General features: G+C 32.9%; 1 non-coding gene across 1 annotated transcript; it reads right to left on the bottom strand.

Annotated features, from left to right (window-relative positions):
* Window positions 1-8,574: 8,574 nt before the first annotated feature.
* LOC136309756 (U6 spliceosomal RNA) lies at window positions 8,575-8,681 on the bottom strand. Its single transcript, XR_010726405.1, has one exon. It is a non-coding gene; the product is annotated as a U6 spliceosomal RNA (small nuclear RNA).
* Window positions 8,682-11,949: the final 3,268 nt, after the last annotated feature.

The following is an 11,949-nucleotide window of genomic DNA, read 5'->3' on the forward strand; positions in this document are numbered from 1 at the left end:
AATCGTTTTTTCCTCTCTATATGTGAGATTGGGAAGTTTCTCTTGTTCTATTTCTAAGCTTACTCTCTCTTTCCTTAGCTGTAATCTTTACAACTGTTTCTCCAGTGATATGGCTCCCACACCCTGCCCCAAACTTTCATTACTTTCTCTGGCTGCAGACTTCCCAGAATATCTCCTTGAAACCATGACCTCTGCTGAGCTGTGGATTTTGTTTTATATATATTTGTCCTTGTATGAGACAGCCAGGAGAGAGAGGGTTGGGTGGGAGAAATGCATTCTCCCAGCTAGGATAAGAGTTTTCTAAAATTGTTTCCACTTGTTCACACATGTTTTTATGGGGAAAGCTCTGAGTCTACTTTATCATGCTTCTTCTTCCCTTTCTCCGGCAGAAGCAATGGTGGGAGGCAAAAGCGGGTTAAGGTCGGTTGAGGCCCCGGGCGCAGAAGAAAATATTGAGCCCTTAAAATAAGAGAGACAGGGAAAATAAAAATACATGTTAACCATATTACTAAATAAATAAAAAATATTATGTACTATTAATGTTAAAATTGCACATATGAAACCAAATTTAATGTCATTAGAAAAACATGTAAAGTTGGGGTTTTGCAGGGCCCTTCAGAAGTCGAAGACCAGAATGCGCAGCAGGACTGCCTACCATTAAATCCGCCTCTGGTGGCGGGGGGGAGTCTCTTTCTCAGCTTTTCTCCATTTAAACCCAGTGGTGTTCCAGGGGGAATCCAGGAAAGTTGGGAGATCTCTCTAACATTGCAGCCACCAATGGATTTCTCAGTTATATTCTAATCTAAACTTAGCATCTAGCCTCATCGAAACTACCTTTTATATGTTCCTATCAGTTGATGATTCCAGTGGCTTCTGCTCCCGCTAAACAGATCTTGGTTTTGTTCCTGTGTGTGCACTTGTCTCTCCACATTTCAGGATAGACATTTGCTTCTTTGTGACCTCAGTTTTGAGGGGACTAAAATAAGTCACTTTTTTTCACTTGGTTCAGCTATTTTGGGTTATAAGCATGGAAGTGACATACTTCAAGTTCTTGACATATTGAAGCTGAAACCAATAATCCAATTCATTCAGTTTTTATTTAACCCCCTGTTTAATTCAATAGTTTTCTGATGCTGCCCTTTCTAATATGGTCATTTATATTTGAGTTCAACTGTAGGCTTTATAATTCCATAAAAATTGTCTATTTAATATTTTTACTGTTTTTATAATGTCTCTCTCAAAATTTCACATCTCCTTCCAAAGCATGTACTGTCTAAATATTAATATCCAGCATCCTTTTATTCTGAGCATGATTTGCTGAGAAATTGGCCTATATTCCCTAAATTTCTGTTTCTTTTGAAATTTCTTGCCCCTTTCTGCTTCATGTCTCACTATCTAGAAATATAATCTTACCAGTAATTTAGACAAATACATGTACCTAATTTGTTCAAATCATGATTTATTTCAGCTAAATTTAATTGGTTCAATAAGTTTAAAATCATGTGTTTGTGTGTAGGATGTTTTTTGCATACCTTAATGGCTTTAAAGCAATATAATAATAGTATTCAAATTTCAGTTTCTAATTAAACAAATTGTGATCTCTACACCCTAGAAAACGTAAACACAAAAATATTGAGAAATGGTACAAATTAGTTAAAAGAGGAAATAGGTAAAATCTTATTTATTTTTTTAATCTCTTTAAGATTACTATTTGAGCCAATTTCCTACCTATAATTAAAGAAATATCTTATAACTATATAATATCTAAAAGGCATTGTTTGTAATCAATTTAATTTTTCTATGAAAATTTTTAAATGGGTTTTGCTGACCCTAACCCATGAACATGAGCGTAATTGCTACTGATTGGTTGCTGTTTCATATTCTACATTCTTCAAATAACTTTCAACATTTTCTTTCTTTATTTCTTTCTTTTTTTTTTTTTTTTTACAGAGTCAGAGAGAGGAACAGATAGGGACAGACAGGAATGGAGAGAGATGCGAAGCATCAATTCTTTGTTCAGCTCCTTAGTCAGTTGTTCAGTGATTGCTTTCTAATACGTATATGCCTTGATGAAGGGGCAGCTATAGTAGAGCGCGGGACCTCATGCCCAAGCCAGTGACCTTGGGCTCAAGCCAGTGACCTTGGGCTTCCAGCCAGTTTAGCGACCATGGAGTTATGTTTATGATCCCACGCTCAACCTGGCAACCTTGGTGTTTTGAACCTGGGTTTTCTGTGTTGCAGTCCAATGCTCTATCCACTGCACCGCTACCTGGTCAGGCTCAACATTTTCTTAAAGTTGATGACTTCTGTTTCAGTGAAGGATGTACCCTACCCTCTCTTCTCACTAAATGTGATTGTATACTATGGAGGAGGAAGTAACAATTTTGGGTTCGCAGTTTTTGTAAAGTACCTTGTGTAGAGAGCTGAGTTAACTAGCATTACTGTTCCAATTATTTCTTAGTTTGGGTATCCCAAGCAGCTGCCTAACTGACTCACCTTGCTCTCAGATAATGCTCAACGAAGCTATCTAGAATGCAAATTACTGAAGTAGTTAAAATCAAAATTCTTTATGAGAAAAATTAGAGCATGGTTGGTTTTTTTCCTTTTAAACATTAAGGATCACTGATATTTTATTTCATACTATTTTAGCATTTCAGTGTATGTAGTTGCTAGGTTTTACTGTTGATATATACTGCCTTTATAAGTGCCTGACCTCTTGGCTGTAGAGAGGGAGCAATTATTTTTTTACTCCTTATTTTATAGTTAGATAAAAATTATGTGCCTTCACATCACTTGAAATGTAAGACAAAATAAATTTAAACTGCTGTTTTTATTTTATTAATTTTGTAAAAGTTGTTACATGACCATGAATGACTGAGGACAAGCAGATACCAGCATGGCTTCTTAGAGAGCCCACACTCTATGAACTTCACACTTAATTTGGTAAAACTGAAGCCCAAGACCTGCTTTCACTTTCCGTAAAAGAGCTTATTATTTTCTATTTAAATACATAGGCATCATGAAAATTAAGCAACAGATGGGAAGCCTATGGAAACATTTTGAGCTCTGGAACCCAGTAAGTCACCCTAGTGCTAGGTTATTGGCAACTAAATCATGTCAAGAAAGTTAAATTGAACTTGCAGTTAAATAACAAATGGTTGTTTATTTATAGTTTCACCTGCCTGTTCTGCTACAGCTAATAGGAAGGGTGGAACTCTTCTTTATTAGTCATGCAAAACCATTTGCATTTTATCTTTAAAGAATTTGCAGTTGCAAAATTTAGAATTTAAATACATGTGATACATTGAATGTTCTGAAAAAGAGGACAAATACAGTTTTATGTCAAAATATTGAAACAGAGGCTTGAAGACTGTGTCAAAAACCCACATTTTTACAGAAGAAAGAACATAGCAATGAGAGGTGATAACAGTTGTCCCACAATTATTCAATTTAATTTAAGCAGTCCCAAATCCTTATGTATTTTCCCACTATATCTCATCACCTCCTCATATGAAGACAAGTTTAAAGTAAAATCTTCCTTTTAATCAGAATACATTAAAAACTGTCAACTGCCTGTTTATATTAAATGTTTCCAAGTGCAAATATTGAGAGCTATTCTGGGATTCATTTTTTTTTTGCAATTCTTTCCTACAATTAACAAAAAATATTAACTCTTTTTTATATTTCTTATGTTTGATACTAAGGATTTTTCTAATTAATAAACATATATAATTTATTACATATGTACAGTGATGCATAATGACACGGTATTTATAGTACTTGCCTGCTATCCTTAGTATTTATCAGATTCTCTGGCCTTTTGAGACTTTGTTGAACCTTTTTGGGCAAGAGTTAAGTGGAAAAGGCACAGAATTTGAAATGATAAACTACAATGAATGCAACTTCAGTTATTTTATCCTCCTTAACTGCATTCATTTAACTCCTCTGTAGTTATAATTTCCTATGGTACCACAGAGCCATCAACCATAATCAGCAGAGGAACAAGTTCTTTTAAGAAAAAAAATAGAGACAAAATCTAGGTCTGTCGACTGCCAAAATATCTTTTTTTCTTAAATTGATCATTCTGTTGTGTTGTCTTCAGAGAATAAACACTCAAACTGATAATCATTCTTCCAGTCAATCATTGTATGGTGCTAAGGGAGATACATTCTCTCATCACTTTATACTCCCTGTCCTGGGCACAAACCCTGAGAGCCTGTACTCCATCAGTACTGGACCTGGTGTAGGGACCAGCGCCATGGTCCTTCCTCTGACAATCACCGTCTGTGTGATTAAACATCTACAATTATTTGAATTTCAACTCTATTACTTGTAACCCAATCTCTCAAATATAGTTAAAGCTTAATGTTTTAATATTCTTTCAGTTTTCATTTCAATTTGTACTCATGGTGAAAGGATTCAATTCATCACAGAAACTACATGCCACTTGCAATGTGACATTTCTAAAGTATGTGGTCAAGATTTTGTCTTTGATAAATGAAATTACGTTGGTACTATTTATAGAGATGAAAGGGCACTAATACAGAATAAGTTTTGTAAAAATTACTAGGGTACAAATAATTTAGAACCACTTTATTTTTTACCTCTGAGTAATAAGAAATTATTCAAATTTTAACTAAATTATTGACACCTATAAATATTCCTTCTGCAATTCCACAAGATCTAATCACTATCCCTAGAAAGAAAAGAGAAAGCATTTCTTTTCTGGTTTTAAGCACTTAAATTTGTTCATGATGCATTTATTATAATTTGATAATATGATTTAGTGCCTCAACATGCATGAAACATCTGGAGTATGCTTTTAACAGATAGTGAGATCACATTAAGATATAAGGACAATTGAATTTTCATAAATGTTCCCCTTTTGCAGCTTACATATTTTACTTATTTAAAATTTTATTTAGTTCATTTTTTTGGTTTTGTTTCAAGGACACATATTGGCTCTTGATATTTCTAGCTTGTCATTTTCCTATGCACATTACCCTAGTTACCATATGTGTGATGATGTTTAGGAGACTATTAAAAGTTAGTGAGAATACAGCATGTTTTAACGCCATCATGTGAGTTCTATCCATTTTTCTTCAGCTTACTGATGTGGAGATTTTCTGTCAAATAAATTTTAGCAATTTACATAGCAACCTCAGAATCACATTATAAACAGTACTCCACATTATTGTTCTCTCAATTTTCTCTCAAAAAATATCAGATGTCATAGCATAATCTGTACCTGTTTTTGACATATGTACTTGTATCATCTTGTCAGAAAGTCATAAATTTAGAAATTTAAATTAAAGAATGTCAGTGTCTAGTTACTATATAACTTTTCTTGAAATGTCATTACTTTTAATTTCCAATTACACATTTCAAGTCGTTTGCCAAGCTTGCACATTTGAAGGAGGTAAATTGTCAGTACTAGTATTCTATACTTATTTGCTATACAATTTTCCATAGTAGTAGATTGTAACTCTATTTGGTTTTTGGGTTAAAGATTTGTCAGGTGAAATAAAATAGTTGTGGTATCAGGTGTGAAATTTAGTGTTTAGTCACAAATTCAGGAAGAGTTTGAATATCATGTTGACAACTTTGAGAATTTTATTAATATAACACAATGATCATATTGCTCTTGAAGTGATCTTTTCTTTTCTTAAGATATAACTGATATGATTGGAAATAAAAGTTATTCTCCCTTTCAAATATAAGTTGAACGGAAAGAAATTAAATGTTTTCAGTGTACATGTTCCCTCATTACATTTGCCCCATTTCTGTACTATTTTTAGTCAGAAGTTATGCAGAAAATCCTCCTATATATGTTTGCATCCCTAAATAATATATTTTGCTTACTTTAAAAAATTTATATAGATAAAATGAAGTGCTATAATTTTTCCACAACTTTGTTTTTTACCTCAGTGTTATAGTCATAAAATCCATCAACTAAAGTTGTAGATAACTGAAATTAATTCATTTGCCACCATTCTAGTCAAAATTTCTAGAATTCTATTTTATAGAATTAATTAATGATTTGTAATTTACTTTTTCATTCTTTAGTTTATGAATATTAAATTATTTCCATGGGTTTTTTTTACCCCGATTTCTGAGGAATATGTACAAGTTTTTCTCTAGATCATATTACTACTGTTGAAAGTGGCTAATACATATACTTAACTTTATTATTTTCCCAAATGATTATACAAAATTTTATAGAAACAAATAGTTTTTTACGATGAATACATTTATCACTTTCTTGCTTATAAATGTAAAATATAATATTAATATAAATGATTATACCTCTTTGATTTTAATGTAAATCTAAATACATGTAACATATAAAACACGTAAGTGATAAAATTATAACCACAAACCATTCTGGTTTCCTCTGTTCTGAGGAATGCTCTCATGTATTTTAATCACTTTCTAATTTTTTTACAATTTAATTTAACTTTTCTTTTATTTTGTTTTATGTGGACAAGTCCTGCCGGGGGTGAGGATGATGGAAACGCAGAGACCCGACTCTAGGGACTAGGTTCAGTGTCACAGATCTACTTTATTCAGGAAGTAAGCTAGCTTATATACACAGGTTCAGCCTATAGCGTGTTCCTCAAAGCCAATGGCTGAAAAGATCAGGGAGCTGCGTGGTTGGCGCTGAGTCACTTCCTTATAGTGGGCGAGCTTCCTTCCCGGGTATACCCAAGAGGGTTCTGGGAACTGGAGTATTCTCACAGCATTGTATCAGCCACAGCTGTTAGGAATGCAATCTGTGCTCTACCCACAGTTTTACTTGTATGTTTTAGGGTTTTATCTTTTTATGAGGTTTTTAAAGTTTATTATCAAAAAGTTGAACATAATTTCTTATAATTATTTTTCAAAAATTTTACAGTATTTTACTCCTGTTTTCTTTGCCTTTTTAAAAATTTATTTGTTTGTAACTTCTTTTGGAATCTTAATCAAGTCTCTGTACCTGAACTTCTTTATTTCTCTAGATGTTTTGTTTTTTGTTTGTTTGTTTGTTTTTATTTTTGGTGTATGTTTGTGTTAATAGATTTTGAAACTAAATATGTAGGACTGAACTGAATATGTAGGACTGCTCTTGGGGACAAAACCAGCTAGCTTCAGTGATTTTAGAATACTCAAAGAGTATTAATTCAGGCTGCAAACCTCAATATGACTACCTATGGTCCAGGGTACTAGAGTTAACATATCATAAAATACGGTAAACTATAACATGTAATCATTTGCTGGATAAATTATAAAATGTGTCTAAATAATCTGAAACTCTATAAAGGTTGGCTATTAAATGTGCTTAGCCAGAATTTATTCTTAGGTATTATTTAATCTTGCTAGAATACAATTTAATTTGTTCTTGGATCTACACAAAGTGAAATGGGGAACCTATTATTAAAATGCAAACCAAGTCCTCAAAATTACTTTAACTCACAAACTCTATTTTAAGTAATAATTAATATCTACAAAACAATCACAAGCTATACACACAATATCTTCTTTAGATGGCTTTGAGGAAGAGGAATTCCACTTTTTTTGTGATTCATAACTAAAAACAGTTTGTCCTGAGTAAATGTAAAAGATATTTTTGTTGTCACTTAGTGAGAAAAATGTTAAAACTATTTCTTTAATATATAAGTATGGTAACTGGGAAAATATAAACTATTATGGCTTACAGAATTAAACCTAAGCCAGAAAAGGCATTGCATGTTATTATTATTTTCTATTTTGTCTTATACAATATTTCCATTCCTTTACTTTATTATCTCCAGCTTCTCTAGACTTTTCTCCTGCTATTTTCTTTCAGAAACCATACACAGAGACAAATTTCAATGTAAAACACTGTTTAAAAGTATTCTTGAAAGATATTAGCAGTCATTATGTCAGCTCGTAATAAGAGATTTTTAAGGTAATTTTAACCTTTTCATCTTCTAAATTGTAGCTTGTCTTATTAAAAGCACTGTTCACCTTTCTTCTTTTTCCATTAAAGTTCTTGTTTTTATTAAAAACAAGAAAATATATCAAACAATCCAGAGATCCTTGTTCTGCACATCCAGTATGTGACAGAGAAAGTGATATTATCATAAGCAGTGACTGTGTGTGATCATTTATTATGCAAAATGATCCAGATGATCAGTTTCTTGTTGAAAATTGTAAAAGGAGAAAAGGTTCAGAATGTCATAAAAGTGGGAAAAAATTATTTTCATGAATTCATTGACCTTTCCATTAATATCATAACAGACTATAATCACTAAAGCTCTTTTAAATTAGCAAAGTAGCTCAATACAGAGGGATGGCTTGAGAAATCTCAAGGGCTTATATTGCAAGAACAAGATTCTGACGCTAAAAGTAGAAGGGTAAATGAGAATCATGTTTAGTGATGACCTTTAGGTCTCACAGCTGCTTATCACATATCTTGTCTTTTTTGCCTTACTCTTGCACTTTAGCTTATTAAAATGAATTGTGTTCTATCTTACATGTTAAGAATTTTTAGTTCATAACTTTCACTGTTGAATGAATAGTAACATTACTTTTTTCTGTCACTTTTTTTTCTAAAAATATATGGAATCTTTCATAAAGTTGCTTATCATTCTTGCACAGGAGGCAGGCTAATCTTCTCTGTGTCATTCCTGTTTTAGTAGAGATGCTGCCAAAATGACCACCTATCATTCTTGATGCCTGATGAGAATAATACCACTTATGTGATTTAAGTAGATGTACTAAGTAAAAAGAAAAAAAGACCTTGTAATTAAAAAATATTAAATGATAAGAATTGAAAAAGTCACAAAAAGTTTCAATAACGAAATATTTTTTTTGAGCAATAGAAGAAAATTTAAAAAAAACTATGGTTTTATAACAAATATATTTCTTACAATGGATATTTAAATATATTTTTGTATGTATAAACCACTTTATTCATATATATTATATACACAGAGAGAAATATTTTTCCATTCTAATTGAGAATATTACTGAGAATACTTCAGTAGGTTATCTCTTGATATCTCTACTCACAAGCAAATTGGAAAGTTTATTATTGAATCTCCAGTATAAATAAACAACATCCTTTTTAAAGGGAATTATTATCACTTAACATAGTCTTGTCAAGTGAAGCTTTGTTATTTAACATATATACTTCTGTATTCTTAAAATTTTTATATTAAATGGGCTTATGAAGAAAATTTTTTAAACAGTAAAATCTGTCAATAATATATTGCAACTATTGGTCCAAATTCTGACTTTTGATTGTGTGTCTATTTATACACATATAGGAATATACACTAAATTGTATGCTATGTATGATTATTTAATTCTCTCAACATCTATAGAAGGTAAATATCATTTTCATTCTCACTTTACAAATGAAGAAACTGGAATAAGAAGTGCTCATTCCAAGAAAAAAATGCTTACTTTGACGTGGAAGGACAGGCATCTAATTTTCAATCTAGATCAAGACATCTTTGAAAGAGAAAGTGGATTTATAACAGGAATAAAAGTGTTCTGTAAGTATATTCTGTCTGTTCTAGGATGCCCAGATGCATGGTCACATTTTAGTAAGTACCGTACATGGAAAACAGGAACTGCAACCTAAACATCCTGACAGCCTAACTACACTCCTAAATTCTATTCTAACTGCTTCTGAAATGATGTCATTAACTTATAAATCACATTTTGTGTTCTGTTCTGTCCAGTAGATACAACGTGTCCTGGTTACCAATGCCAGGAAAGAACTCCATCTACCTAAAGGATAGCAAAGATTGTCACTACGGTAACCACAAAGAATAGAAATCCAAATATTTTTGTCCAATGCATCTTGGTATCAGAGTCAACAAGAAAACATAATACACCCGAGCACTGGGTGAAGCAATGCTTTGTTTGCAATAGAGAAAAGACAGAGCAAGATCAGCTTCAGGAGTGGGTAACAGTACTCATGCCAGTAGCTCTCTCCCAACAGCTTATGCAGGGCAATTGGCCCACACAGACCCTTCTCATATTTTAGTAGAAGGACCTCATCCCCTCCTCACAGGGTCCAAATTATGTGAAGTGTTTAAAATGCTGGTGAGAAACAAGAGTAAAATTTTAAAATAGAGTGCTCTGGATGTGCCTCATTGATCAGATGAGATTTGTATTAAAACTTAAAACAGAGTTGGAAGAAAGCCATATGTATACTTGGAGATGGGGGTAAAAAGAGCATTCCTGGCAGTAAAAAATGCCAGTGCAAAAGCTTTCAAATGAGAGAATATAGGTTTTGTTTTAGAACAAGCAAAAAAGCCGTATTTTCGGAGCACAGTGGATGGGGCAAAACACAATAAGAATGTAGAAGGTGATGAGATAAGGAAGGGAGAGGGTCATGCACAGCTTTGTAATTAAAAAGACTTGAGCTTTTACTTTGATTGGCATGGCGACTATTAGCAAGGTTAGAAGAGAGAAGTAATATAATTTACCTTTTTAAGAGGTTACTGTGCGAAAGGGAGGAGGTGGAGCAGGGAGACCAATTAGAAAGCTATTTTACCAAACCACATGAGAATCTGGCTTCAACAAAAAATGTTAGGAGCAGCTCAATATTGAATGGTACTTTAAAATGGACTCAACAGTATTTTCTATGAATCAGATATCAAGTACTGTATGAGAAAAATGAAGAAGTCTAGATATTTATGGTTGTAAACTGAAAAAATAACTTCCAGCAACATGATTGCATTAGACTGTGTGTGAAAGATCAAGGATTCTGGTTTAAGCATGTCAATTTTGAGATATATATATTAGATTTTCCAGGGAAATATTAATTATAAGGTATGTTCTATAACTGAGACAAATAATAAGAAAGCTTGTAGATATGGGAATTCAGATGATTGCTTCTGAGTAGGTATATAATCTGAGAGTTGATGGGGTATAGAAGGTATTGAATGCTACACAATGAATGAGCTATCTCTAAGGGGGTGATTTTAGATAGAAAAGAAGAAGGTCCTGGATTCTTCATAAAAGAGAAGAGATCAGCAAAGGAAATTAAAAGGAATGACTAATGAGGTAAAAAAAAAAAACCCAACAACAACATAAAACAAACAAAAACAAAAACAAAGGAAGGTAGGATAATAGAAGAAATTTGAAGATAATGTATAACCAAGGATGTAAAAATCAGACTGAAAGCTCAAATAAATAGTTTAGGAGCAGACTATCAGATTAAATAGTATGGAGGACTTTGGTGGCCATGACGAGAACCATCTTGCTGAAGTAGTTGTGAGTGGATGTTTGACTAAAATGTGCTTTTAAAAATGAGAGAAGAGGTATTTGAAATGCAACATTGATGAAGAATAATATTTTCAAAGAATTTTGTTTTAAAGAGACTCAAAAATAAATTGATAGATAACAGATAGGAAAACATGAATCAAAAAATTTTTAAGAAACATTTTTTAATATTTTATTTATTCATTTTAGAGAGGAGAGAGAAAGAGAGAGAAGGGGAAGAGGAAGCATTAACTCCCATATGTGCCTTGACCAGACAAGCCCAGGGTTTCAAACAGGTGACGCTAGTGTTCCAGGTCGATACTTTATCTACTGCATCATCCCAGGCAGGCCTTAAAAATTTATTTATTTATTTTTTGTTTGTTTGTTTGTTTCCTTTTGTAAAGATGAGAGAGCTGTTACAAGTTTGTATGATGATTCAAAAGGATCTAGCCTGAACTGTGGTGGCGCAGTGGATAGAGTGTAGACCTGGGAGGCTGAGGTCCCAGGTTCAAAACCCTGAGGCCACTAGCTTGAAAGCAGGTTCACCAGTTTGAGCCTGGGATCATAGACATGACTCCATGTTCGCCGGCTTGAGCTCAAAGTCGCTGGCTTGAGTAAGGGGTCACAGGCTTTGCCAAAGCCCCCTGGTCAAGGCACATATGAGAAGAAATCAGTGAACAACTAAAGTCATGCAACTATAAGTTGATA

Source organism: Saccopteryx bilineata, chromosome 6 (assembly GCF_036850765.1).
Source record: "Saccopteryx bilineata isolate mSacBil1 chromosome 6, mSacBil1_pri_phased_curated, whole genome shotgun sequence".
In the NCBI taxonomy this organism is placed as follows: domain Eukaryota; kingdom Metazoa; phylum Chordata; class Mammalia; order Chiroptera; family Emballonuridae; genus Saccopteryx; species Saccopteryx bilineata.